The sequence below is a fragment of the Phacochoerus africanus genome, chromosome 15 (assembly GCF_016906955.1).
Source record: "Phacochoerus africanus isolate WHEZ1 chromosome 15, ROS_Pafr_v1, whole genome shotgun sequence".
Taxonomy (NCBI): Eukaryota; Metazoa; Chordata; class Mammalia; order Artiodactyla; family Suidae; genus Phacochoerus; species Phacochoerus africanus.
The window spans coordinates 29,150,053-29,175,842 of record NC_062558.1 but is presented as its reverse complement, the minus strand read 5'-3'; the positions used below and the strand labels follow the sequence as shown (position 1 = coordinate 29,175,842).

Here is a 25,790-nt window from a genome sequence, read left to right as displayed (position 1 = left end):
TTTTACAATGAACATTTACTTTTGTAACGAAGATGTTACAGTTTCTCACTTAATAAAGGCCTGATTGAGATTATAAAAATTTAATACCTAGTACTTACAAGGAGGTTGCAGAAATGTAACAATCTTATGTTACATTGGCCATATGTATCAAGAGCCTTAAAAGTGTTCATATTCCTTGATGTAGCAACCACCTAGGAACTATCAAAGACATATATTTTATTTATCTATCTATCTGTCTATTTATCTATTTCTTTTTAGGGCCATACCCGAGGCATATGAAGGTTCCCAGGCTAGGGGTCAAATCAGGGCTATAACTGCTGGCCTATGCCACAGCCACAGCAATGCCAGATCTGAGCCTCTTCTGTGATCTACACCACAGCTCCTGGCAAAACCGGATCCTTAACCCACTGAGTGAGGCCAGGGATCGAACCTGCATCCTCATGGGTGCTAGTCAGATTTGTTTCCACTGAGCTACGACAGGAATGCCCAAAAACATATTTTTAAATATAGAGAGGCTTTAGGTACAAAAGATATGTATTGTAGGCTTATTTTTAAGGGTGCATTTGGGGAATGGTTAAGTTATGATACATCTACCTGATAATATGTTACTGGCTATTAAAATGTTTATGAAGAAAAAGCATTAAAATACTCATGACAATGTTAAGTGGAAGAAATAGGATGCAAAATTGTGTACATGATATGATTAAAACTCTCAATTAAAAGTTTCAACAGGAGTTCCCGTTGTGGCACAGTGGTTAATGAATTCGACTGGGAACCATGAGGTTGCGGGTTCGGTCCCTGGCCTTGCTCAGTGGGTTAAGGATTCGGCGTTGCCATGAGCTGTGGTGTAGGCCGGCAGCTACAGCTCCAATTAGACCCCTAGCCTGGGAACCTCCATATGCCATGGGAGCGGCCCTAGAAAAGGGAAAAAGATTAAAAAAAAAAAAAGTTACAACAGCCCTCCACAAAACTCTGTGATGGAAAAATGTCTAGAAGAAATTAAAAGAAAATCTTAAAAATTGTGGACTTTGGGTAGTAGGATTTTGGATGATTTTAAATCTTTTGCTTTTTTATTTTCCAATATTTTATTACATCTGTAATTTTTTATTTCACCTGTAGTGAAACACTTTTAAAAAGTACATCATATCTAGGACATGTGTTAGCAGCATGGTTAATAGATATGTACACTTTTAAAAATAGATTTGCCCTATCATATATTAAAGTATCCTCTAAAATATACTCAAAAACCTAATAGCTAAACATTTTTTGAGTGATGCATTTGGAATAAGTTTGAATGAACTTTGTTGCTTCCAGTATTTGGAGGAAAATTGTTTCTTACCAATGTGCAAAATAATAATAGTTCTCATTTCTCATTTTATACTGTAGAATAAATGCAGAAATTTAAACTTGGACCATGGGATTTCTTGGTTTGACTCTGTTAACTCTCTGTTTCTAGCACACAGATCTGGTCATAGAGCACATAGCATTTAACTGAGTCAGGATGAGCAGGACTCAGCTAGCTGGACCAAGGGCAGAAGTATTGAGAACATGGTTGTTATGCAGGGCCTGCAGGTGACTCAGCAGAGTGGAGCTCACAGTTCCTTGGAGCATGTAGTATAGATGAAACTGAAAGGTTATCCTAAAGGGGTATGGATTTGTTCTCTTGCCACATGTTACTGTGGACATGGAGTAACATGTGGTTTAGTGGAGGACAAAGCCAAGATAATGTCGTCGACATGGAAGGGCTCTGGGAACACATAAGGTAACCATACATAATCCAAATTTGAGGTTAGGGGTGCAAATTAGGAAAGGCTGTCTAGAGGAAGTAGTGCCTAAGGTGAGACCCAAAGGTGAACAGCAGATGTGAGGGCCCCGAGGTAGAAGGAACATGAGGAGTGGGGGAATGGTTGAGGCCAAGGAGCGGACGAGAAGACCTGGGAGTCTAAAGCAGTTTTATTTGGCTGGAGCTAGAATCAGAGTGGGCAGGGGTGAGAGAGAAACCAGGAGAGGTAAATAGTACCTGCCATTGTGAGGTTAAAAGCCATATTTATAAATTCAAAAATTATACTGAAAGTTAATGGAACCCATTGAAAAACTTTAGTTGAAGTAATAAGACCCATTTTGCATTTTTAGAAAGATTATATTTCAGTGGATAATGGATGAGAGGAAGGCAAGCCTGGAAGCTTTGTAGTGTTCCAAGGGAAGACGATGGTGGCCTGAATGACGGCTGAATGGAGGTGAGACAGGGGGATAAATTCAGGAGGTATTTAGGAGACAGAGTAGACAGGATGTCGTGAGAGGGAGGAGGGTAGATGATAACCAGGTTTCTGGCTTAGGCAGTTGAGGGACTTGTGGACGCATTTACTGTAGTTGAGAATAGAGTTGGCTTTAGTGGAGAAATGACAGGTTGAGTTTTGGATGTGCTGAGTATATAGGGCTTGTAGGACATGCAGGTTCTTCCTGAGAAAATTTGCAAAGAATCATTTTTTATCCTGCAAATACCTGCTTTGCTATGTGAATGACTGGGTTGCTATGCATAAATCCAGCATTAAAACTAATGGTTTAGTGTGATAAATTTTTCTTGGAATATAATTACACATGTATAAATTGTTTAAGATTGGGGAATATCTGTCTAGCTTAGATTGGACTATTGATGTGTTTCATACAGAGTTATTCAAAACTGTACGACCCTGACTTTGGGTAAAGTGTATTTGCCCTTTGGACTAGATTCTGACTCTGAGTAGGTGGTGGTCCTACAGTCAGTCATGGTATTGTCAGTACTACTATCTAGTTGGAATGATTTCCATTGATGTTTCCAAACTGGTCCTTTCTTGTAGGACCAGAGGTGGGCCAGGACCTACGCAGAGTGGTGCCCTGGGTCTGCATCCATCTGCAAGTGCCATCTGGCCATTAGAAGTTGTCCTAGTCCATTTGGGCTCCTATAACAAAATACCATAGACAGGGGTGGCAACAAACATTTATTTCTTACAGTTCTAGATGCTAAAAGATCCAAGATTAAGGTGCCAGTAGATTCACTGTCTGATAAGGTCCTGCTTCCTGGTGCATAGATTCCTGCTTCTCGCTCTGTTCTCAGGTGACAGAGGGGAGAGGGAGTTCCCTGGGGTCTCTTTTATAAGGACACTAATCCTATTGTGAGGGCTTCACTTTCATGACCTAATCATCTCCTAAAGGTCCCACCTCCTAACACCATCACACTGGGCTTTAGGTTTCAATATCTGAATTTTGAAGGGACACTGTCTATAGCAGAAGTAGCAGAAGTCTAAATAGAGGCTGGAAAATCATTCAGTGTCCTCACACAGCTGGAATGGAAGCCAAGAATGGACGAGGATGTGTAGAGCAGAGTGAGGAGAAGCTAGAGCAGAGCTGGGGGCTGGTCCACCAAGGAAGAGGGAGGGGGGATTGCCTGCAAAAGAATTCATTAGTGAGAAGGCAAGTGTTTGGTCAAAAGAAAACGCATTTGAAATGGCATAAGAGAAGGGGGATTTCTGAGGAGGCGACTTTGTCATCCAAGGTGGTTTCTTGTCTGAGGCCCATGAGTATCTGAAAAACTGGACAGGAGTTAGTGCAGCTGCTCCCTCTGCCTTGGTCTCTCCTGAGTCACTGTCCCTGCCAGGTCACTTTATAGACCCAGACTTTCCACTTCCTAGTTCTAAACTTGCAGAGAAGAGACTCTGATTGGTTTAGCACAGCTGGTTGTGTCATTGTGGAGCCTATAGGAGCAGACTCACCTACTGGTGCTCAGGGTACAGATGAGGGTGCCCAGGAGGGGTGGCCTCCTGGCAGCTGAAGCGGTTCTGAGGACTGCCAGGGGCAGCAGCTTTAAATGGTTCAGAGATGTGAGAAAGGGATAAGGAGTAAGCTGGCAAATCGAAGTCATTTAGCCTAGGTTTAAAGAATTACCATGGCTAATTCAAATTGGAAGACTTGAAAGATGGAAGACTAACCAGTGGCTATGGCAATACTCAAATGTGCAGAAATTGGAAGAAGAGAGATTTTATTTAACTTTGTATTAGAATAATTCAAAGTTTTAGTTTTAAAAAGCAGTAATTTGTATTGCTTTCTAACACTAAAGTAGTTCTATGCCTTTATTCTAACTCTGGAATATGCACTGCTCTTGTGTCACCTGATATAAGAAATTCAGTAAAGCTATTCTAGAGCTCATTTATTTTTCATATGCTGCAAGTTCATAAAATAATCATAGCTTTATTTCCACGTCTTATTTTGCAGTACCTTCCATAATTTTGTGACAGATCTTGTGAGGAAGCCCTTGGTATGGTCAGAGCAAATTTCTGTCCCAAAGATTATGATTTCTGCCTCTTAGGTAAAACAGTTCATAAAAATAACCTGAACCCCTTTTCTTCAGAGTAACTTCCATTATGTTCCTCAGGCCTTCAAAATTATTTTTAGATGTGCATTTCAAACACATGTGTAGGATTAATAAGTTTGATAGGATTTAAAAATATTTTAGGGATTCAAAGTACTTGACTTTGGCCAGCAAATGTAAGTCAGATTTTCATTTAACCAATATTCAGTAACGTTACTGGATGTCTATATTCTGATAGTACTAGGACCTTGTGATAAGCCCCCAGACTCACAGTTAGGATCGGGGAACCTGCAAAAAGCAGGTTGTACAAATCCTCATGGTGCTTAGCAACTAGTTAGAGGTAGTGATCCACTGTGAAATTCGTTTCAAGTTCTAATGCCTTAGTGTAAAGATCCATGAAGTGGATCTGAGCAAGTGTTTGAGTGCCCTCTGGAGGCATTGTGAACAGTTAAAACAGACCCCTACAAAAGATTTTTTTTTAACAGGTGAAGTAGAGAACCAGTGAACTAGACAGTTGAACTGGTAGGGATGTAAATAGGGAGCAGAGGAGAGCCAAGAGGGCACCCACGGGAATGCTAGTATTTAGGGAGGAGCGGGAGCCTCCCAGCAGACTGAGAGTTTATGTAGTGAAAGTAGAGCATGGAAGCCTCGGAGTCACAGAAGGGAGTGTCCTACAAGATAGTGAGCAGTGTTCTTGGGTTCAGTGCTGGGTAGAGGAGTGAATGGGAAATGAAGCGATAGAAATTGGGAAGTATCTTTAAGAAGCCTGGATGGAGAAATGGAGGGAGGAAACATATGGCAGCTAGGGAAGGTGTGAGCTCAAATACTGGTTCTCCTTAAGATAGAAGAAGTTTTGCATTGATTTAAATGCTGAGAGGAGAAAATAAGCAGAGATCAGCTGAAGATAGGTAGAGTGGGGATGGAGAGAGAGTTGACTTTAAAGTTCCTGGCCTGGGAGAGTTGTTGAGAGAAGATGCTGCCTTTTATAGGGACTTGGAATATGGCGCAGTAGTGATTTTCAGTTCATTGTGGGAGGATAGGGAAATACTCCTGTTATGAGAGAATGTGGACCTGTCATCCTGAAATGGTTCTCATTTAAGCCAAGCAGGTTGTTGAGTTCAAACAAACAAACAAAACAAAACAAAACAAAAAAAAGGAATCAGGATATAACCTTTAGCGGATGCTTGTGTTTAGGAAGAAGGAATAAAAGAAATGATCATCATGGCTCAGTGGTTAGCGAACCTGACTAGCATTCATGAGGACATAGGTTCGATCCCTGGCCTCACTCAGTGGGTTAAGGATCTGGTGCTGCCGTGAGCTGTGGTGTAAGTTGCAAACGTGACTGAGATCCTGCCTTGCTGTGGCTGTGGTGTAGGCCAGCAGCTATAGCTCCTATTGGACCCCTAGCCTGGGAACCTCCATCTGCTGTGTGCATGGTCCTAAAAAGAACCTTAAAAAAAAAGAGGCAAAAAAAAAAAAGATCAATGCCTTCAGCAAGGCCTGAAGAGGGGTGAGAAAGTTCAGGGAACCCACCACCCCCACCAGGGAGACCTGTGTGAAGCAGAGTCCAAGAGTGTAACATGAGCGACGCCTTGAGATCTGACGAGGAGGTGATCACGGCTTGGAGAGCAGTCTTTGCAGAAGTGCACTTTTGCAGAAGTGGTCAGTGGAGTGTCGAGGGGGAGTGGGTGTTTCAGAGGAAGGAGGAGGTAGAGGTTTGCCGGGAGCCTAGCAGTGAAGGTGGGGAGAAGGCATTGGGCGTAGCTGCAGCAGATGGGGAGTTTGAGAGCCCTAGTCAACAGTGGCTACAGAAGGGGAATTATACTTGCCTTTTTGCTTTGACAGGTACAAGATTTGTTTTGTATAACTTCTCTGCTAACTCCTATTTTTCACATATTGAGAATCTGGCCAAATGAAAGAGAATGTTTGGGTCTATTCATGACATTTTGACGGGTCTCTTGCAAAAGGAAAGAGTACATGTGACCAGTTTTTATTGATTATTCTGACGTGCAGGACCATTTGCAATCGTGAGTAACATTTTTTTTCCTTCTTTTTGGTGAAATTAACAGGATGGCTAGTAGTTTTTTGGCTTTGTTTTTGTAAAATATTTCATTTCAAAGGATAATAGACTCCTAGTTCAGGAGTGCTAGTATGCTTAAATTTCAGTGGTGAAGGTTGATTTCTAACTTCAGATTATTCAATTTCGAGTGCTATGCCATAAAATTTGAAGTGTAAAATTCTATAAGAGTGGGCAGGCTCCAGCTTATGCCCAAACATGTCAGCTTCCGCAGAATTGGTTTGAAGACCTTAGGCCTCAGCACTCTTATCTCTGGCAACCTTTACCACAGAACATATCAAACATCTTTTAAAAGTACCCATGTCCCACACAAAATTAGCTTATACGGGACTGTTAGTTAAGCCTCATTTGGACCAGTAGTAAACATTAAATATTTATTAACTTTGATTTTATGATTTTCTTTTCATATTTTACATCCAGTAATTTTTTTTTTTCTTTTTGTCTTTCTGCCTTTTCTAGGGCCGAACCCGCGGCATATGGAGGTTCCCAGGCTAGGGGTTGAATCGGAGCTGTAGCCACTGGCTTACACCACAGCCACAGCAACTCAGGATCCGAGCTGTGTCTGCAACCTACACCACAGCTCATGGCAATGCTGGACCCTTAACCCACTGAGCAAGGCCAGGGATCAAACCCGCAACTCATGGTTCCTGGTTGGGTTCGGTAACCACTGCGCCATGACAGGAACTCCATTACATCCAGTAAATTTTTCTTTTCAGGTCTCAGACATTTTTAAAGGCCCTTGAGATGCTCATAAGCCCTAGGGCCTAGGGGATGAGACCACCCCCCTCCCACCCCCATTCTGCTGAGATACCTGGGCATGTCTGACTGAGTTGAACTTGCCAGGAATCTGTTTGTTGGAGGCACAGACTACCTCCTGGAAAAACTCCACCCTCCAGGGAGCTGGAGTAACTGTTTTAATTAGCACTTTTTTTGTTGCAGGGAGTGGAGGTCCATTCCATTTTGGAAAATGGGATATGGTGTAAGGATGTGCCTGAACCAGAAAACTGTTGTTAACTAAAGCAGCTTGGGAAAAAGCAGTCTTTCTATCAATAGTGGGGTCGTAAAGCAGCTATTTTTTATGTCTTTTTCCTCTTGCTGCTCTCTAGCTTATTCTTTTTCCCTATCCTGTCTGTTTTCTCTTCCTTACTTAGAGAATCTGTTTCCTCATGGCTTTGGTTTGCTGTGATTGCTTATGACCTCTCCAGTGTTTTTGTACATCGTAAACTTTCAGCTTCATCTCTCATGGCCATTCACCTCATTTCTCTGTATTGGTTAGGTTCCTGAGAGAGATTGGGAATGTGGCTTTGATGCATCTTTTATTATTGTTCCAGGCCACAGCAGAGGTCACTGTTAAGCTCTTGAGTCAGGACTCTGCACTTGGTCTAAGAAGCTGTGGTCAGGTGAGATGGAGCAGTCATGTGGTCTGTGGCACCTGGGCCTCCCCTTAAAGCTGTGGGTTTGCAGACTCACAGGCATCATGACTGGCATGTGTAGTTCAGTAAGGAAGAAGGAACCTGGCCCTCTATCAAAACCATTTGAAATTTTCTGTCCTTTAAAGTAGATCCTCCTAACAACCTTCATTCTGAGTCAAGCTTTTGTTCCCATAGAGAAACCAAAACCCCTAAATATACTTGATATACTTGAAAGCATTTTCACTTTTCTTTTTTCTCCCCATTTTATTTAGTCTCAGATGTTGCAGGGTCACTCAAGGCAATCTGTAGGATTCTATTTCTAATGTTAGTGATTTTTGCTGAAATGGTAGAGCTGCTTCAGATAGCTGTTAGCCAAGTTGGATAACTCTGTCCTCATGTCACTCACATGTTTCCTTCCTCCAGAATCCTGGGGAAGTATATAGACATAAGATAATTTACCACAGTCCCCAGGTTCTCCAAGTTTAGAACAACTCAGTGTCCCATCCGAATATCAACCTTGTAGCAGTTTGATACTTAACTCCTTTAATATGTTGACAGACTTCCCAAGGAAAAGTGATGTTCCCCAAACTTAAAAATCAATCCTGAAATCTATACCCAGGGCTACTCCTAGCAGTTTTAGAATACAGCAGAGGTGGGAGGAAGTAAATGGAAGAAAATAAAATATGGTAATGATAGCTAATCTTTGTTGAGCCCTTAACATTTTCTAGCCCTATTTTAAATACTTGTCATGCATTAATGTATTTAATCCTTAAACAACCTTATAATGCTACCTTACAAGGTCAGGTGCCTTTTATTGTCTCTATTAACCCCATTCTTAACCTCTTAGGTGAAGGTTGCACAGCTAGTATGTGGTAAGACTAGGATATAAACCTGTTCAACCTGACTCCAGTCTTTGCTCCTTCAGTGTTCTCTCATTTGGAAAATAAATCACAAAAACAGTATGAATTTTAGATTCTCTAGGACTCCAGCCAATCCAAATCAGTTACTCAGTATCCAGTATGAACCTAAAACTCAATTTGGATAAAGTTCCTCTCGAGAGGCTGTTTCTGATACTAGGATTTCTATATCTTGGAGTGAAGTTGTACAGTCTTGCCTGGATTTTCCTTTCTAGAATTTCTCAGGTTTTCTCAAACTCATCCTCTATTTGGCCCTACATACTTTGAATTCCATATTTTTATTAAAATCCTAAATATAAATGGGTCTACCTGTCTTATGAGCTGGTATCTCACATTTATAATAGCCAGTTCTTTGAAAAACTTTGTGATCCTAAATTCTCCATAATACAAACCTTCTACTTTTTTCTCTGCGTGTTTCTAATCCAGCAGGATCCCAAGGCTTTTGTTGCCTTTCAGCCACTGTGGGCCCCGCCTCTGCCTCTTCTTCCGGAATGTCTTGGGGGTTTTGACTTCTGTCACTGTGGTAAGTGTTCCCCTTGTTTCACCAATTTTTCTAAATGGAGAACCCCCTCAACTATTTCTCAACCAAAACTGTCCCTGGAGTTTTTCTAAGCATGTTCCCTTTGGGACTCAGTGAGGAAGAGTCTCCTCTACCTCATGATTTTTCTTAAACACTTGCCTCTGTCTGGCTTTGAGTTCTTTAGATCTTAGACAGCTTTCCTTAACTCTGAAGAGAGCAGAAACGTCTTTGTCTTATCTGGAGTTCCTCTTTGTTCCTCTGGAGTTTGATTTTCTTAATTTCATGTAAGCCATTGGTTATTAAAGCTTCACTCTATCTGTCCCATTTTCCTCTGCCATCTTGACCAGAAACCTGGTTTTTGGACTGATGCCCTCCTGGTTTCTTTTCCCATTGTTCCTATCTTCATTGAGATATCAGAAGTTGTTTTTAAGCTAAGTTTGTTATTCCACAAGTTTCTGGTGGAAACCTGAACAACAGCTTTCTCCTTAAATGTGAATTCCTGAAAGTCTTCTTAGCTGGGGACTGTTATATCAGTCTCCATGCAAACTTGATTTTGAGAGCCATTGTTTTTTTGCCCTTCGTTTTCTTTTTTGAGCCTTAGGATTTGTCATCATTTTTTAGTAATTTTTTTCTTTCTTCAGGTCAACTCAAGAAGGCAACATATATCTTCCATAGGGCAAGTATTTGTTCCTCTTTCTTTGGTCATTGCTTAAATCCAGAATACTCCAGTTGAACACGCTCTCTGGGTTGCTGTGATTCACATTCATGATAAAACTTTGCATTCTTGCTGTGCATAGCTGGGAAGCAAGAGAGAGGAGCACCCAGTCCCACTTCTTGTCTTTTTCCCTCACTATCAGCAGTTGAGATCTCAGCTCTAGGCCACTCCCTGCCTGGTTCCACTTTCCCGCCACACACAGAACACCGACTCGGTGAGGTAAGGGACGTTTCTGTGGCCCCTCTAGTTACTGTGCACAGTTAGAAGGTGTGGTGTTCTTTCTCCAGGGTGGTAAGGCTAGGGCTGCTCCTGACCAGCTCTCTCTTCTCTTTTTCCCCATGTGCTGGGTTGGTTTCCAGGCGACTGCCCTGTTGGGAAGCTGGAGCGAGCACCCCTTGGCACAGCAGCAGATGATCTCTTCCCTGTCTCTTTTGGACTACATTCTCTCTGTGCTGACTTGGCTCCCCTCAGCCAGCCTTCTTCATTATGCATGGAGAGACCTCAGATACAGGCTAGTATTTTATGACTTCCTGTTCTTCCCAGACTTTTCTTTGGTCTCAAGCTCAAGGTTACCCCTAACAGGGGAAAAAGGAGTTCTCCGTGTGATCCAGCCAAGCTGTGGAAGGCTGTGTCAGGCATGGGCTTCATGGACCTAGCTAATGATGAAGTGTTCACGCGTTTTGTATTTCCAGTTCAGTTTTGTGCACATTTCTACCTAGAGTTCTGGGAAATGAGTATTTGCTGGCCAAATTTGATAGCAGTCTTTAGAAGCATACGTGTCCCAAAATGATACCAATCCCAGTCCCCTGACAGTCCTACCAAGTCAGAAGAAGCCTCAGTGCTGAAGTTCTGCACTGTTTGTTGAGAGTGGGGTGGTGATGCGTTTCTTTCCGTGCTAACCCTGAATTCTGATCGCCAGAGCTTATCCTATTTTAGGATTATGGTTATCGCTGTATGATTCTTTGGCCATGAGAAGTTAGCTGCTCTGGCATTTTGTGCTTCCTGAGTGAGCCTGCTCTGCAAATCTGTCTCCCCCATACATAGTTATTGCCTTGGTTTGCCAAACAAAAGAAGTTGCAAGTTGTGACCCAGGTATAAAAATAGCAGAGTCTGAGGTATTCAAAGTATTCAAATCTGTAGAAATAGAAAGTAGAATGGAAGGGGGAGTTATTTAGAGTTTCAGTTTTGCAAGATAAAAAAGTTCTGGAGATATTTCACAATAACATGCACATATTTAACACTGCTGAACTGTACACTGAAAAATGGCTAAGATGGTACATTTTACTTTATTTTTATTTTTGTCCTTTTAGAGCCGCAGTGCAGCATATGGAAGTTCCCAGGCTAGGGGTCAAATGAGAGCTGTAGCTGCCAGCCTACGCCACAGCCACAACAACGCCAGATCCAAGCCACGTCTGCGACCTACACCACAGCTTACGGCAATGTTGGATCCTTAACCCACTGAGTGAGGCCAGGGATCAAATCTGCATCCTCATGGATATTGGTCGGGTTTGTTACTGCTGAGCCACAACAGGAACTCTGGTAAAAAAATTTTTTTTTTGTCTTTTTGCCTTTTCTAGGGCAGCTCCAGTGGCATATGGAGGTTCCCAGGCTAGGGGTCCAATGGGAGCTGTAGCCGCCGGCCTACACCATAGCCACAGCAACTTGGGATCCGAGCCGTGTCTGCAGCCTACACCACAGCTCACGGCAATGCCGGATCCTTAACCCACTGAGTGAGGCCAGGGATCGAACCTGCAACCTCATGGTTTCTAGTCAGATTCGTTAACCACTGCGCCACGGTGGGAACTCCTCTGGTAAATTTATATATATATATATATATATGTATTTTTTTACCACAATAAAAAAATGCATTAAAGAAACAGAATCCCACATCTCTAACTTTTTGACCTGCCCACTATTGTGCTCCTCTCAGTCCTTGGGGCAGTCCTGTTAAAAACCCACTTTTCATATCTGACAAGGTCTCCTGGGCCCAGTCTGTCCCCTTTCTTTACTTAGTCAAGCCAGGCCCTGTATACCCTTGAGGTATTTCCTTTGCTTCTCCCTGAGGGTAGCTTGGGATCTCCAGTCCCTGGGCCTTTTTCTCCCAGGCCTGAATGTAGATTTTGTCCCGTTGGGTCTCACTGCTCCAACAGTATGAAGAAGAATCAAGTTTGATAGAGAGTCATTCTCATTGTGCACTAGGGCGTGCTGCACTTCCTCTCCCATCCTACCCTGCCCAGCTCCTGCAGGTCCAGAGTGGGAGGAATCCCCTGGCCCAACTGTGAAAGGCTGGTCCCTTGAGGAAGACAGAGCCAGGTGAATCAGCCAGAGCAGAGGGACAGGAAAAGGCCAGTTATGCAGGCAAGAGTACATCATCTTACATTCTGTTGTAATTCAAGTACATTGACTCTCTAGGAGTCCTTATTGTGTCCTGAAAAGATTGTTCTCAGTGCCCCCTCAGTGCTGCTCCTTCCTAGGCGCATAATGAGACTGAGGCCTGTAAGCCCCATGATGTGAGTGAGAGTGAGCAGCTGCATGACTGACAGTAGGCCTTCTGTCCATTTCATGGATGCGTGACCTGAGGCTGAGAATGAGGGACATGCAGTCACATAACTGTTGGGTCAGATCAAGGATTTGTACTTAGGACTTCTTACTGCAAGCCCAGTGTTCCACCCACCCGGTTATTATGATTCTTAGTGTATATAGATGTTACACATTTACTAGATAGATAAGATAAACTTGAGCTTGTTTGCAGTACTCACATAGGGGCCATCACGGAAGCAAACACATTCTACCCATTCCTCGGTTGTTTCTGTGTACAGTGCTGGAGAGCAGGAAGAAGGTTCTGGTGGAGTCCAGAGTGTGAGGAAGTGTCACCGTAGTCAGATGTGTTTTAAAACAATTCGATGAATAGAAGGTCAAAAGGGAAACACTGCTGGGTAGAGACAGAGAGGCGCAGAAGACAGATGTGAAGGTGTGAAAGCAGCGTTTGACTCTGAGCAGAGGAGGAACCCTAATTACAGGGAGATACATCATCGGGTCTCAGGAAGCCTCTGCCTGTGAAATGACACTCTTGGCAAATGCATGAATGTGTCATGCACTAATTAAAATAAGGGAAATAAGGAAACTCATGTTTATTTGGCTTCAGCTATGCTGTGGACACTCTGATAAGTACTTTCACACTTATTATCTTCTTTAATTATCACAGCAAATTGTTGTAGACATTATTATCCATGTTTTTACAGATCAGTCTGAGAGCAGCCAGGGTCACATAGCAAGTGGCAGAGCTGAAGCCCACATCCTGCTGCAGTATTCCATAGGTCACTTTTATGGGAGGATCTGGCTGGAGGAAAGCTGGGGAATGTGTACCTATGTCATCCTTTATCACTTTAATCACACATGAGGTTGTCCTTCTCAGACTCAGAAGAAAACTTGACATCACTCCTTCCATCCCTTTTGTTGCCCTTTTCCAGATCTAATTCTTTTTTTTTTTTTTGTCTTTTGTTGTTGTTACTGTTGTTGTTGTTGCTATTTCTTGGGCCACTCCTGCGGCATATGGAGGTTCCCAGGCTAGGGGTGGAATCGGAGCTGTAGCCACCGGCCTACGCCAGAGCCACAGCAACGTGGGATCCGAGCCACGTCTGCAACCTACACCACAGCTCACGGCAACGCCGGATCATTAACCCACTGAGCAAGGGCAGGGACCGAACCCACAACCTCATGGTTCCTAGTCAGATTCGTTAACCACTGCGCCACGACGGGAACTCCCCAGATCTAATTCTTTGAGATAATTTCTAGTTAAAGAAAAGTCAGGTGTGGTTTCTTGTATCTTTCATCTTTTTTCCATTAGGAGTCAATGAGGAAGAGCAGTTGTCCTGAAGATAGAATGAAAGCAGCTCATTAAACCCAGAGTCCATGTCATTAACCATTGAACTTTGTTAGGGTGGAGGCCAGGGCACCTAGGCCTTGTAGTGTATAGGGCTAATGGAAGTGTGGGCAGGAACAGGGGGCAGGGGAAGAGGAATCCACACACCTGGGGCCCCAAGCTGGAAACATGGTCAAGGGCAGGGACAAGATGGGAGATGCTGGATGTATGCCTGAAGGATCCAGTGTCAGGGGTTCCCTTTTAGTGCTCAGGAGTCCTCCTGGATCATAGTCTTTTCTCTTCACTGGTGGCAGAGGATCAGAGAGGAAGGCATCAAAAAGGACCTAAAACCTACTGTTGTCATTAAAGTTTAGCTGGAGACTCCTGCTCAGAGTCACAACCTACTTTGACCAATCTAAAAAGTTGACCTCAATACTCTCAAGTATTGTCCCTATAAACTGTCACTATAAATTACTGAGGCAGGTGGTTATCAATATATTAGGAAATATTCAGGAAATGCTGCTTGATCAGGTAGGGGGACACTGGAATGGGGGTTAAGGCATGTTACTGAGTAGTTGCTACATGAATGACAGCCAGTGGCCCATGATGGTGGACTGTTTCAGCAGCCCTGCTTTGAGGTCACTTTGGTTTTCAGAAGTGCATGCTTCTCCAGTGACTAGGTGCAGTGCGTAAGCACCTGAACGGACCCTTGTGTGAGTAGAAACCTGGACCTTGCTGAGGCTGGGCATTCTGGCATAGAGGGATTTGGCCGCAAGAGATTTAGGCCCAGGAGAAAGATGCATGCTTGAGCCACTGTCAGTGGAACTCCCGGCTCAGCTTTGACCCCTCTCTAAATTCTTGCTACTGAAGTGAGCCCAGAAAGATGAGGAAGCCTGTGTTCACCTTTGTGAGGGAGAGGCAGGCCTCAGAAAGTGGCCTGGCGCTTGGGCCTTGTGGAGGGTTGACAGCGAGGGCAGATGAAGAAGTGTTGGTTGGGGGGGTGGATTAGCTGGAGGCCTGAGAGTGCTGTGGTATGTGGGGGGAGCCAGGTGGACCCTTCAGAGGCTCCTGCCAGCCAGCCACCAAGGTGAGAGGTCTAGGACCTGTCACCATTGAGGTGGCCCGGGACACGTCCAGAGGGACTGTAATGAGGAATAGCAGCCCTGGCGTCTTGAGTGAGCTAGGAGAAAAATTGTGGGAAGTAGGAAGGGCCTATTGGAGACATAATCCTGTCCTGAGCAGCCAGGATTGGTGTCTTCCAGGTCACTAATGTCCTCTATCCCAGGACCAGCCATGACATAGAAGCGGAATGGAGTGGGTTTGGCCTTCACAGTCCTGATCAGTGAGTGCTATAATTAAGTTATTCTGAGGCAAATAGCTGAACAAAGATTAAGTGGACTGAGCCTGTGGAGCTTGAGTATCTAGGTCTCCTACACCTTGTTATGTGTAGTTTAGACTTGAATTTTCTGAAGATGTAGTGAGATCAGCGAGGAGGTACACACTGCCTCTGTTTTATGCCCAGATCATTGTGGCCTGCAGGGAGTGGTGGCCTTGAACTTCCTAGCCTTGTCCCTTGGCAGCAGGCAGACACCAGGGACTAGGACAGCCTTTTCCATTTATTTTTTTGCTGTTGCCAAGGCCTGTAGAAAAGGGCCAAGCAGAGGTACCTTGGTGTTGTACTGCTGCCAAGATAATATCTGAGCGAGCTGATTTCTGATATTTCCTGATGGTTTGTAAGGAGGAGGAATTCCTAGTCAAGCTGAGAACGTGTTCCATGTTCTTGCTCCATGAATAGGCACATCCGTTATGTCTGGCGGAACAATGTAAGATAGAACCGCATGGCCTTGGACTGGAAATCACAGTCTTGCAAGAACACGTTAGTGGATTGCTGCCTAATGGGATAATTTCTGAATCCTTTATAAAATGTCTGTCTGGTAGAGAATTCTTTCTTATAGTGTTCATCTTTTGGTTTTCTCATGTACAAAACTTGAACTTAGGGTTATTTTGGAGAAATTTGGGGGGCATTTTTCTTAATCCAGAATAATGATGGCTGATGATGGAAATTACTAACTACAGGTAAGTGTTCATCTTACAGTTTGTTCACATACTTTCAGCTTTTTAAAAAAAGGTGGGTTTTGAGATGAAATTTCAACCCCCTTTTGGTTTTTGGATCCTTTTACGCTTTAAAAAGTGTTGTAAAGCACCTCAAAGAGCTTTCTGTCTGTGCGGGTTATAGGCATCAATACTTCTAATAAAAATGACTAAAATTTTTCAAAAATATTTATTATTTTATTTAAAAATAATGACAGAATCATTACACATTAACACAAATTACATTTTAATGAAAAACAGCTATTTTCTGAAACAAATTTAATAGAAGTGTGATGATATTTACGTCTGCTTCTGTGTTCAGTTTCTTGCAGTATGTTGTTTTGGTTGAAGTAAAGACATCCAGCCTTGCAGGCAATGGAATTGAAAAAGGCATTCCAGTGGCCTTTTCAGACAATTGTGAATTCATTTGTGACACGATACCAAAACTTGACAAGTACTAGGTTCCTACAGGTTAGTGACAGTGTGCAGTCTGAAATCCTGTCAGTGAACTTTTTGTACACTGTGAAAATCCCCTGGCCTCTCGCACTTTGACCAGATCTTTTGCCCACAATGATTTATTACCTCACACAGCGGTCATTTGGACAACATTGGTTTACCTTTTTTTTTGCAGATCCTTCATATGTTCATAAGTTTCATTATGGGTAATGGCAAAAATTCGCAGTTAGGAGTTCCTGTCATGGCACAGTGGAAACCTGAATCTGACTAGGAACCATGAGGTTGCCGGTTCAATCCCTGGCCTCACTCAGTGGGTTAAGGATCCGGCATTGCTGTGAGCTGTGGTGTAGGTCGCAGACATGGCTCAGATCTGACGTTGTTGTGGCTGTGGTGTAGGCTGGCAGCTACGGCTCGGATTAGACCCCTAGCCCGGGAACCTCTATGTGCCACTAGTGTGGCCCTAAAAGGACAAAAAGACAAAACAAAACAAAAACAAACAAACAAACAAAAAACCCACACTTGGTATTGCTGTCAGTCTCATCAGAAAAGTCTTCAGGCATTAGGAAGCTGTTGAGCTCATGGTGACAAGAGTTTTCCAGAATCCCAGTTTTCACATGAAAACTCAGATTTGACAGTTGGCAATAAATACCATCAGTTTCCTGTTAGCCGAGGATCTCTGCCCAGTACCCAAGTCTGCATAGCAAGTGTTTAGTCACTCAAGTGAAAATGATGTCTGTCAAAAAGAAGAGTCTGTTGAGCTTGTAGCTCAGGCAGTTACACAAGTGCTTTTCTTTGAGGCAGCCATTGCACTTAGGTATGTGACCTGATATACTTCCCATTTTAATCTAGAATATGCTATATACACATTAAAATATATTTGTATGTATTCAATATCAATGTAACAAATACTAAACATAATATATTTAATATAATTATAAATGTAAAATAATAAAAGGATCTAGATTTAATAAAATTCCTAATTTTATATTGCTGCTTTAAGGATGTTCTTAAGTGAAACTTTTTTAAGCTGTGAGTTCATGGAGATGAAGAATACTTTGACTACTGGTATTGTTTGGTGCCTCTGCCATAGGGTTTTGTGTGAGGAGTCAGCAGGTTTACCAACCAGTGCTTTACATCTTCAATGCAAACATCAGCACAACATTTGACAAAAGCTTACAACATCTTGGTATTATTTTGAATATCATTTTGATCTTGTTTTATAAGGGTTTTGGAACTCCCCAGAGGCTTCAGTTTTTGAGAACTGCTGGTCTATGACAGTAACTGGAAGGAACTGAGCTTACTGAGGTTAGATAAGTTGTTCAGTATCCCACACTTGCAAGTTGTGTTTCTTTGCAAGAGACTCAGCTTGTAGCTGTTGGACTGATTTCAGCCTGTTGACCCTATATTTGTAGGAATGAATGCTTTTGAGGGGGAGTAGATGGGAAGGGCCCAGTAGTCCCTGGTGTCTTAAACTGGACAGGAGTACACGTTTATATATCCTATCTGACCCCTGAAGGTGTCTGTCTTCACGCCCCTTGCTGGAACATGGTTTTAAAATGAACCAGGCCATTTGTCAGGCTTTCTGCTTACTGTGTTTAAGAGCCTTAAACCTGGTGTGGGTAAGGAAAACAGAATGTGAAGGACATGTTTAAGAGCATACCTTTAAAATTTCTGTGGATAGCGGGGACAGAAAAAAGGAAGAAGGAAAGAGACGGATACCATGGCAAACCCAGCTTATTCTGAGCTAGAAAATTGGATAAAAGTCTTTATGGAAAAGAATTTCTTTGTCATCCTGTAGCCAATATTTGTTAGTATTTCCCCCAACTCAAGAAAGGGTGTAAATAAAAACCTGAAACCATTTAATAGGCTACCCACCTGGGTTATTAATTCTTTAACGAACATTTGAGTGCAGCCTTTGAGACACACACAGTGTTGTTATGTGCTAGTGACTCGGGCAGTGGGCACAAGGACCCACTTCCTGCCTTTGTGGAGCTTATATCTAGATGGCCTTCAGTCAGCAGATTATTCTTAGCAATTGTGATAAGCATGTGGAGAGCAGGGATCTGAGTCGGAGGGTCCTCAGCTCCCTTACTCAGGAAGTGTTTCTCACTTGGGACGTGATAGATGAGGAATATCTGTTACGGTGGAGACGATGGTGGAAATGTACTGTTTGCACAGTGATCTGAGGAGGGGGGTAGTACAGGCCGGTTTTATGGTCAGGAAGCCGGAATTCAGGTAGTTCAGGAAATGGTCTGGGGCTGCACTGTTAGCAACAAGAATGGGATTTGAGCAGAGGCAGTCTGATGGGCTGAGGCTGGATCTGTTCCTTTTCTCTTGACTGCTTAGGGAGTGTGAAGGTGGGTCTGGGGCTTGGCTTCCACAGGGGAGGATAGGGCACCCTGGTTTCCTGCTGCGTAGACAGGGAGAGGTGATTCCTGAACAGGAACTGAGGGTGCAGTCAGGAAAGGGTGGATGTGGGGCAGTGATGGGACGACTGCAGGTTCTTGAAGCCACCCTCTGGTGAACAGCGTGTCTTCCCAATGTTGGATGGCAGGCAGGGTGAAGAAAGAACAAAGGGGGTGTTTGTGGAGCTGAGGTGTCTGCATTGTGTCATTCACTTTCATAATAGCCATGAGAGAGAGAGAAAGGTGTAAATACCATTTCCCTTTATGTTTGAGGTAACTGAGTCTTAGGCTTAAATGACTTACTTGAAGTTGCACTGTAGTAAGTGGGAGAGCTGCAGAGTATGTGTTTGCAGGGTAACACGGCTGGCAGAAACTGCTGCTTCTCAGGTGAGAGGCAGCTTCAGAGGGCTGGGCTTTGGAAGGCATGCGGGCAGCTGGGGCTGCAGGGACTCATGCTCTCAGGAGCAAGCTGTTGGACTGATGGCAGGTTTCACAGGCTTTGATATGTAGAGAGGACAAGAGGAATCCTTTTTCTTCGAAATATTTTCTGGCTGTAAGGACTTCTGGATGAGGGTGGAGCTTTTTCTTATCCTTGGCCCCCTAGAGGGCATGTAGTCTGGAGACTTCTCTAGCAAGTGAGTCTTTGATGGTTTATGATGATTTGGGGAGATGTTACATTCGTGGTTGCTGTGGAAGAAGAGTGGCAGGAACAAGAGAATGGAGTTCGGTGTGCATGTGTTGTGGGGCACCCTGACCTGTTCCTGTCTGTGCCACACAAGCAGGCCCTGTCCTGGCCCTGCAGGCATGGGCCACGCTCCTCACGGCCAGGCTCTGAGGGAGATAGATTCCTCTGGCCAACTTGGCCACAGTACAAGCTCAAGCTGCACATCAGTTAGAGAGCCTCCCCTGGCCCAATTTTAATCTCATTTCCAGATGGAACATTCTTTTCCAGTGCTGCCCACTCCCCTTTGACTTCGAACCTAAGAGTTTTATTCTAAGAAGGTGTCCTTGCCCATATACATGAAGCCATAATTTGGTGGAGCTAAGAGAGTGCAGAGCCCCCCCCCCCGCCCCCAGCCGCTCGCTTGCCGTCTACATGCTGAACGCTCACCTCCTACAGGTTGCCATCCTGGTTATCTCTAGACACTTGCTGTTCCCTAGGCTAGACCCCTCTGCCCTTTTACCCTGTGTGGCTAACTAAGTTAATCCTTTTGGTTTCAGTGTAAAAGCAGAGCCTACTAGACATCTTCCTCATCATCTGGAGACTAGTTAGAATGCCTGTCATTTGTGCGGCTGTGTCCCCAGGGGCCTGCTCTGCCACAGCACCAATTGTGTGATGCTGGAGCTGTCACCTTCCCTTCTCAGACCGTAAACCACATGAGGGCAGGAACTACAGCTGTTCTCTTTACCCTAGAATCCTCCAGAGCTTAGCCCCTGCTGCCTGACAAATACTGGGGGCTAAATGTTTATGGAATGTGTGCCTGCATGCACACATGTTCCAATCCTGCATCTGAGTTCAATTTCCAGGACTGCTACCTCAAAACACCTTTTTCTAGGCCTGTTTCTGGGTGGGCTGGATTCTCTGAGTATCACTTATGTATCAAACTCTATAAACAAGCATGGCATGAACCAGCATGTCTTAGGGCAGCTGGAAACACAGGAATCTTCCTAACACTTCCCAGTGATTGAGACCTAGAAGATTTGGATTTTTTATATTTCGTAGTGACAATTCTAGGACATTGTCCTCTGAACTAAGGCACTTTGATTATCTTTGAGAATCTTCTCCAGGCCCTGTGGCACGGTTACCTGCTATATATATATGGGGAAGACAAAGCATGTGGCCAGTTCAACCCAATGCAGTTATTGTTGGTGGGGGTGTTGGTTGGGGCTGGCGGCATAGGCATATCTTCTTTCCTGTGTTTTTTTTTTGTTTGTTTGTTTTTGTTTTTTCATTTTTGTCTTTCCTAGAAAATGTTCAGGACAGAACTGTAAACCATGTGTTCTGACATATCTGGTTTTGAATAGGAAGTTAGTTTGATCTCTGCGGACATAGATTAAGTGATGTATTAAAGAGTCTGCTACTGTAGAGAGGGATTATTTATACTTAATGCTTTATAGATGCCATGATACTGTAGAAGAACCTGCAGCTCAGCATGCAACGGCAGCCAGCCTGATGCATTTGTGCAGAGTCTGAGGGTGAGGCTTCTGGCTGCCAGCTCCTTGACAAGTGTAACTGATTTCTCTCCTGCTGAGTCAGGGTGACAAGTCCTGATTTCATGGCCAGCCTGTACAGAGCACAGTCCAGGTCTGAGTCAGCTTTCTGGAGCATCCGCTGGTCGCTGTTTGCTGACCTGTGCCTTTGTGTTGGGTGGTGGGCTTTCCTCTGGGGGCCCGCAGTGACACCTCCCATTGGCCCAGCAACAGGGCCCCAGAGGACAATGAATCTCAGTGTCGGCTGACCCACTCCCCTGTTCTCCAACACCTGCCTTCTGGAGACTGGGTCTTGTTTAGGGGAGGGACTGTGTAAAAGAGAGTAGTATATAAAAGGCATAGACAGAAGTATGTTTAAATAACCCTACTTTAAAATTCACCTTCAGTCCTCCCTCCCTAGCACAGCGTCGTGAGCTCCTTCCCAGGGTAAGGGACTGTTATCATCAAGTTCTACAACAGATTGAGGCTGAAGTTTGGAGAGAAAATTTCTATCTCCACTCTCTAACTTCCTCCTGACCATGGCTGCCTGCAGGTATGATCAGAGTGAGCTCCTCTCCCTGCAAACATACCTGCCTGCGAGGAAAATCAAGGCCACTGCAGCAGATGTGGTGCTTCAGACCATTACCTCCTGATTACATGGAGGTTGAATCTGTGTGTAGAATTGGGAGTGCATGGCCTGATCAGTCCTCAAAGGGCAACAGCTCTGTTCTCCCAGCCCAATAAGCACTGCTCCCCTTGTCCTCTGAATGTCACTGTCCCCTTCTCTCAGTTCCCCAGTGACATCTGAGGTACACACATCATTACGTGCTCAGGATTGATTGGGGGGAAGTCATAGCCATTGCAGGATTGTGTCTGTTTAGTTGTTCCACCTCTGCGCAGTGCGCCTGGTTCTGGGATCTGTCTATTTTTGCAAAAGGAGTAGAAAAGGAATGTCTTCCCAGCGTTAACCAGTTTTGTTTTCCTGAAAAATGACATACATAAAAGAAGATAAGACTATTTTATTCATCATTTATCCATGACCTAGATGGAATAGTTCTCCCACATTTGCTTTATCTGTACTTGTAATTTTGGCCAAAGCATTTTTAGACACATCTTAGACATCATGTCATTTCATTCTTACAGACTTAAGTATACATCCCTAAAAATACAGACGTTTGTTTGCTTAACATAACTGCAAAGGCATTAGTGCACCTGATACAGTGAAGAGTATTCTTTGTGGAATCTGAAACCTAGTCCCTAATCATATTTCTCTGGTTGTCCCTGTTAGCAGCTGGCTTATTGAATCAGGTTCCAAAGAAGGTAGGTCCTCAAGTTACATGTGATTGTTATGCCTTAGGTCTCTCTAATCTAGAGCTGCCCCTCCCTCACTGTATACCATTTACTTGTTGTAGAAATGGGCAGTTGTCCTGTGGCCTGGCTACATTTTGATACTGTTCTGCTTGTGTCCTGGTAGTTCCTCTCTCCCTCCTAGTTCTTTTGAATAAAAATGAGTCCTAGAGGTGTGTTTGGCAAGAACATTTCAGGTGATGCTGTGTGCTTCCTGTTGCATTGCGTCAGGAGGCGCAAGGGCTGGTTGTTCCTCTTGGAGTTATGCTAACATTGGTCAGTGGGCTCAGGGGTTGACAGCCTGATCCTGGACATGTGAAAAAGTTGATCAGCCTTTCTTCTGAAACTGCACCCATTTCTTACCGTGGTCTGAATCGGGCATGTTGTTAGGGCTGCACATTTACTGCTGGATTGTTGTGTTATCCAGAAAGCTGGCTCACAGGAAGGACAGGGTGGATGCTCGGTTCTTTTCTCTTAGTTGCTGAGTTTCAGAAGAGGTGAAAGTTGGTGTCTGGTTGGTTTAGTCTGGTGCCTTGAATCTCTCTGCCTCTGTCCCTCTCTTTCTCTCAGCTCCTGCCCACCCCTTGAATCATTGTGAACTCATGGGGGTTTGTATATTTAGTGTGTTTCAATGGATTGCATTCATTGTTCCTTCTGATATTTAGCTGTCCCATTTTTGGCCGATGGGAGTCTCTTCATAAATTGGCATCTGTGTTCTCTTGGCTTGACTCCCTTGCATTCTGGCATAACAAGATGTCCCAGGCTCATTTTATAAAGCACTGCTCTGGCCTTGAAGCCAGCCTTTCTGCAAGGATCCCTGTGCCATTTGGTGGTAAAGGAAATATGAGGGAAGGGACCATTGCTGTTGGTTGTCATTGCTTCCAGGACTTTCTGGTGGACAGAGGTTAAAAAAAAAAAAAAGGTATGAATTCAAACTGATACTTCTCTATCAGATTTTTATGTTATAGAATTTCCCTCTTAATTTTGATATTATATTGGTATCTCATTTCTTTTACCTTGAATCTTGGTTCCTAACAGCATTCACATAATAACTTATTTATATTATCCTACTTTATAAAAACACCAACATTTTTATAACTGAACTAAACTATTGAAAGAGATTTGACTTCTTTGCGGCTCCATTTTTCAACAGAATAACCCTCTAAGTGTGTATAGTCAGTCTGCTGTACTCAAAAAAAATTTGTGGATGTGTCACCAAGTTGAAAGTTAAGGTTCATTTTCTTCATTTTGTTCTAAAAATCTAGGGATTGTTTTTATTTATTTTTTGAAAATATAAACATTTCTATTTTCCAAAGTCAAAACTGTGTAACAAGTTACATTTAGAGAAATCTTACTTCATCCTTTTCTACTTCTTCCCCTGTAGGTAGCCCTTTAAATTCCTTCTGTGTTAAATAGAAATAGACTCCCAGACATAGAAAACTTAATTGTTATCAAAAGAGATAACGGATGGCAGAGGGGAGAGATAAATTAGGAGTTTGGGATAACATGTACACACTACTGTATATAAAATAAGTAAACAACAAGGACCTACTGTATAGCACAGGGAACTCTACTCAGTGTCTTGCAATAACTGTAATGGAAGAGTCTGAAAAGGATTATATATGTGTATATGAATCACTGTATATTTGAAACTAACGTTGTTAATTAACTATATTTCAATAAAAAATTCATTTTGTATTATCCTTCTCCATGTTTACTTTTATACTCATGTAAAGAAATATGTAAATAATTCATATTCTCCTTTTTTACACAAAAGATAGCATATTTTAAATATTATTTGATTCCATGCTTTTTTTTTTTTTTTTCCACTGAACAGTATTACCTGGGTTCGTTCTACGTTGGTACATGATGCTCTTCCTCATTCCTTTTTAAAGCGGCCAAGCAGTATTTCATTGTAAGGAAGTCTCATAGGCGATTTAGCCAGTCCCCAGTGGGCCTTGGGTTGCCTGCAGATATGCTCTGACAAGTACTGCCTCACTGAATAAACTAGGGCATCAGTCATTTCCTATTTTTGTCAGTACACCCCTGGGATAGATCTCTAGAAGTGTGATTACTAGGTCAAAGGATATGTAATTTTTCAGACATTGACGCTCTCTCTCTCTCTCTCTGTATATATATATATAGCTGAAATTTTGCTTATCTAGTTGAATTTCGTTTTCCTAACACTTCCACCTAGAAACAGTCCAACTTATTTTGCAATTTTATTTTTATTTTTTTATTACTTAATGAATTTTATTACATTTAAAGGTGTACAACAGTCATCACAACCAAATTTTATAGCATGTCCATCCCAATTATTTTGCACTTTTAATGTTAAATCTCTTTAGTCTCTCATGTACCCTGCCTTTGTATGGAACATATAATTGAGAGTGGTTTTTTTTAAGATCTGTTGATTTCATTAATTGAAGCATCACTTATTAAGTATAAAATACAGGACATGAAAATATGACTAAGACATCCTAAACCTCAAAAGGTTTCATATCGAATATTTGGGATGTTCTTGTATTTCTTCTCCTATTTGGTGTGTATATTACTACATGTTGGTTATCAAAAGTCTGGTAATAAGGCACTGAGCAATGTCCCTTTATTCGCTGTGCCAGGATGAAGCAGGGCATGCCTGCAGGAGAGAGGGGTATCATAAAGTACTCTGTGGTTGCTTTCAACGAATATTAATTGAATACCTCCCCAGAATATAACAGTGAGCAACACAGAGTTCCTCCCTCCTGGTGTTTATATCCTAGTACAGGAGCAAATCAAAAAGCAGGGAACAATAAGATAATTACAAATTCTCTGTGCTTTGAAGGAATCAGGTATGAGATTAAAATTGCATCTTCCCAGGAGTCTTCTTTAGGTAGAGGAGAGGCAGCTGACATCAAGCCACCTGTGAGGTCGGGAAGGGTGGGACCATGGTTATGTGGGACCTTGGGCCTTAGGTTAAGGATTGGATTTTAAGTAGATCGGGAAACCATTGAGGACAATTAAGCAAGGGAATGACATTTGATACTCATGTGTCATATATTTATTCTTTCTTTGGATTGAAAGGCTGCTCAATATTGTGTTTTAGCTCCAGTAGCAGCAACATTGTTCCTTCTGAAGTTCAAAGTGGAGTGAGTTGAAGTTTTCCTTCTTGCTCCTTTATGCAGGACAACTGCTTCTCATACTTGCATGTAGGTCGTCTGAGGATTTCTTTTCTTTTTCAGTAGTATATCCGTGATGTGGCTCAGATGGTTACAGTAAGTGGTTGTTGTTGGATGATGTACTTGGGCTATGAACAGGAGCATGATATCTACAAATTCTCTTCTTCAGACCTGCAAATCCAAGAGACACATCTCTCTGGAAGATAAGAGCTCCCTCCTCAATATCAAGAAAGGTCTGTGTTACTGCTGTCACATTTAGATGAAATTAATTACAGAACCAACAATTTTCTGGACA

General features: G+C 43.0%; 1 protein-coding gene across 9 annotated transcripts in view; it reads left to right on the top strand.

The window, feature by feature from the left end:
* Positions 1 to 25,790, top strand: part of ZNF664 (zinc finger protein 664) — a 37,385-nt gene that overhangs the window by 7,647 nt on the left and 3,948 nt on the right. For 3 of the 9 annotated variants that reach the window (XM_047759970.1, XM_047759966.1, XM_047759973.1), the window contains exons 3-5: positions 7,754 to 7,822; positions 9,181 to 9,274; positions 25,665 to 25,728. The gene's annotated coding sequence lies outside the window, so the exon portion shown is untranslated. Of the gene's footprint in view, positions 1 to 6,190; positions 6,373 to 7,753; positions 7,823 to 9,177; positions 9,275 to 25,664; positions 25,729 to 25,790 lie in introns of all 9 variants that reach the window. The other 6 variants (XM_047759969.1, XM_047759967.1, XM_047759972.1 and 3 more) reach the window with 6 other exon arrangements.